General features: G+C 47.7%; 1 long non-coding RNA gene across 1 annotated transcript; it reads left to right on the top strand.

Annotated features, from left to right (window-relative positions):
• Nucleotides 1-135: 135 nt before the first annotated feature.
• LOC128312540 (uncharacterized) lies at nucleotides 136-3,924 on the top strand. Its single transcript, XR_008291959.1, has 2 exons — nucleotides 136-424; nucleotides 3,051-3,924. It is a non-coding gene; the product is annotated as an uncharacterized LOC128312540 (long non-coding RNA).
• The last annotated feature ends 64 nt before the right edge of the window (nucleotides 3,925-3,988 follow it).

Below are 3,988 nucleotides of genomic sequence, written 5' to 3'. Positions count from 1 at the left end.
GTAGCCGGCGCGGGCCCGCCCCCTGACTCGGCGCGCTCCCGCCGCGCAGCCAATCGGAGCTCGGGGCGAGCCCGGGGGGCGGGGCGCCGGCGGAAGCCGAGGCGCCAGCCTGCGCGCGCCCCCAAGCGGCGGGAGGTGGGAGGCGGCACGGCGCCCGGCAGCCCCGCCTTCCTCCTTTCCCGCCGCGCACGCCGCCTCTGGCAAAGTCCGCCAACCTTAGCGCCTGGAGCCACAGACTGCGTGTCGTTTCTCCCGTCGGTGTGGTCTTCCCAACGCGTGGCCCAGCCCGGCCGTCTTGCAGAGCTGTTTTGCCCTAAGTTGCCGCTCTTTAAGCCACTCCGCTGGACAAAAAATTAGCTTATGGAAACATGAACATGCACCCATAGGGACGAGGGCGAACAAATCACAGGATAGCCCTGCTTGGGTAGGTCATTTCCATGGGTGTCGTTGGCCTGGAGGGAGGATAGTGTTCAAGAAAATGGGACATGCACATTGATTTCGCTAATAACAACGTTTGAATTAAGAACCCCCTAGAATATGTGTATGCTTGTAGGGAATCGGAGACTGTTAACACTGAGCTGGCAAAGTCACCCCGGGGCAGGTGGATTTAGAGAAGATTCACTTGGTGCCAGTTTCTAGGTTACTGGCTTGAGCTGAATTACTTTCATAACTAAGAAACCTCTAGCTGGTTGTAGATATTTGTGTTTAATTACACAATATACGTCTCAGTGCACTTTTCCAGTGTTTTCTGACGTCAACATCAGAGTTCTTCCTCTGGTGGGCAGTGTCGGTGTCCCGGTTATTTAGCAGCAAATGCTTCCTTTGTTTCCCGTTGCCAGTTAATCTGTCCTGCATCCTTGTCATGCATTTACTAGGACCCGCGGAGGCAGGGAGCAGGGCCTGGAAGCTGAGCGGTGGCCACACTGGCCCTTCCCTAACAAGCGGGTGTCAGAGCCAAGGCCTTTCCTTTGGCGTGTTGCTGCCTTCACCACAAATGGATGAACAGCAGCTGTGAAACCTCCTTCAAAACTGGTGGCACTCTATTTAAGTACCGTTTTCTTTCCAAGTTCAGAGTCAGTGACCGCATCACGTCCCCCACTCACAGGATGGGCTCAGAGTTCTACGTTGACAGAGAACGCACCCAACGATTCCGCCCTGGGTGTTACTAGTATCGTCTCACTTGCATCGGTGGTAATGCCCGTGAGCTCGTGATCCTTAAGTGAACGGAATGGTCTGCTGGAACTTGGCTTCAGTCTGACCATTCCACAGGCTCAGATGCCCCCTCTACCTTCTGGTCATCTATTCAACGAAGCCACTATTGGCCATTTTACTACTTACCGTCTCTCAGACCTCGAGCACGTCATTAAACTTGAGCCTCTCTTATTTGTAAACTGTGGAGGGTGGTTAATGCCTGCCTCACAAGGTTGTGTCAGAAAGAACTCAGATGAGAAAATATGGAACCTCTTACAGTGTGTGGCACCCAATGGGTGAACAATGGGGCTTTTACGAGTCTTAGGACTACTCAAAAATAATGCCATCCCGTGGACTAAGCCTGTAGAGAAGAGAGAAATGAATCGTGGGATCTCTCCCTGACAGCTCAAACAGTGACAATTCCCATTTCAAACAACAAGCCCCTTTATAGAGTTTCCTGCTTATTTTCTTCCTATTTCTGGGGCTCACCTGTCTCATGTCAATGTCCTGGTGCAGGAGAAGCAAGCAGAGAACTAAATTATCCTAGGTCAGCATCCAAGTTATTAATTCGAGAACGCAGAAATGAAAATGATTTCCAAACAATTCTTGTGACCAATTAGTGAATATTAAGCGACTTTTTTTTTTTTAAAGGAGGCTCCACACTGAGCACAGAGCCCAATGCGGGGCTTGAGCTCACGACCCTGAGATCAAGACCTGAGCTGAGATCAAGTTGGATGCTTAACCGACTGAGCCACCCAGACACCCCAAGCAACCTAGTTTTTATTTAATATTTATTTTTGAGAGAGAGAGGGAGAGAGCGAGCAGGGGAGGGGCAGAGGATCTGAAGTGGATTCCACGCTGACAGAAGAGAGCCCGAGGTGAGGTTCGAACTCCTGAACAGCGAGAAATGAGCTGACCTAAAGCTGGACGCTCAGCCAACCGAGCCACCCAGGCACCCATAATTTTTAAACTTCATGTTAGATAAAATCTTGAGGAAAAATGCAGGTTTTAATATGAATAATAAAACAGGAAAATGTTGTTAAACGCCACTATCCAGCAGTTAAACTGAGCTCCTGGAATAGAAATCTCTTGACTGCCATGCATTTTATACATTTAATTTTTACTTTTTTTAACATTTATTTATTTTTGAGACAGAGAGAGAGCATGAACAGGGGAGGGTCAGAGAAAGAGGGAGACACACAGAATCTGAAACAAGTGCCGTGCATTTTAGAAGCACTGATGCTTGACTAAAGTCATTTATTTTGACTTTTACACAGTTGTGGACAGTTGAAGTAAATTCCACTAGTGAGCTCAAGCACACCGATAACCTTCATGACTAAAGGTGAACAAAATTAAACTCTAATATAAACACAATTTGAGGGACGCCTGGGTGGCTCAGTCAGTTGAGCGTCCGAGTTCAGCTCAGGTCATGATCTCGTGTTCGCGGGTTTGAGCCCCACACTGGGTTCCGTGCTGACAGCTCAGAGCCTAGAGCCTGCTTTGGATTCGTGTCTCCCTCTCTCTCTGCCCCTCACCTGATCACGCCTTAGTCTCTCTCAAAAAAGAAAACATTAAAGAAAAAACTTCTTTTTAGGGGCGCCTGGGTGGCTCAGTCGGTTAAGCGTCTGACTTTGGCTCCGGTCATGATCTTGCAGTTCATGAGTTTGAGCCCCGCATTGGGCTCTGTGCTGACAGCTCAGGGCCTGGAGCCTGCTATACGTTGTGTCTCCTTCTCTCGTTCTGCCCCTCTCCCACTTGCGCTGTCTCTCTCTCTCAAAAGTAAATAAACATTACAAAAAATTAAAAAAAAATTTTTGTTTAAACACAATTTGAAAACATCCTGCTTTTATCCCCACCAGAGCATCTACAACCGGATCTGAAGCTACTGTGCGTCAGTCATTGGAATCCGGCATCTTTCTGGATATTCAGACTGAAAACCAACCTTCGTGAACAAATAAGCAAGCTCCAGGGAAAGAGCTCTTGAAAGACCACTGGTCTTACCTGCCTTCTGTATTGCTTGTTGTCCCTTATTAAATTTCCTTTAAAAGCGGGGAGTGGTGGGGGTGCCTGGGTGATGCCTCAGTTAAGTGTTCAACTCTTGATCGTGGCTCAGGTCATGAGCTTACAGTTCGTGGGTTCGGGCCCCATCAGGCTTCATGCTGGCGGCGTGGAGCCTGTCTGGGATTCTGGCTCCTCTCTCTGCCCCTCCCCTACTCGTGTGTACTCTCTCTCTCAAAACTAAATAAAGTTAAAAAAGAAAGGGGGAGTGGTGACTCAGTGTGGCTAAAATTCTGGTAATTTGTCATTTCTAGATGTTTAATTTTTTAAAAAAAAAACATATTTAAATATACCTCCTGTCAGAATAAAGTGAACTCTCCAAGGGGTGGGCACTCAACCCTGTGTCAGGTTCTTCCCCTCCAGTTCTAGGGAACCAAGAACAGGGTTAAAGACCTGACAGGAAAGGTCTATTACTCACCAGATTCCACATTCACAGCCGACACTTAACAAGGTACCTGGGCTTGACCAGGCTTAACTTCTGGAAATAGGTCCAGGAGTAAGGCAAGTGGTACATAGTTCGTTAAAACTCTTGCCTTTGGTTCAAACTGGGGATAAAGGATAACTTTAGAAACATGTTCACAGTTTAAAACATTTGGTGGCAGAAAGTTTTAATTTATTTTTTTTTAACTCAGTAGCCTGAAAGCTTAAATTATCAATCTGCACGAGACTTGGAAATGTATAGAAAAGAAAAATGGCTGGGAAGTCTGTCCTGGTCCACCCAGTGCCACCAAAATGTGAC

The sequence above is a fragment of the Acinonyx jubatus genome, chromosome C1, assembly GCF_027475565.1.
Source record: "Acinonyx jubatus isolate Ajub_Pintada_27869175 chromosome C1, VMU_Ajub_asm_v1.0, whole genome shotgun sequence".
NCBI lineage: Eukaryota > Metazoa > Chordata > Mammalia > Carnivora > Felidae > Acinonyx > Acinonyx jubatus.
The sequence above is the reverse complement of the archived record's forward strand: the minus strand, read 5'-3'. Positions and strand labels throughout refer to the sequence as shown.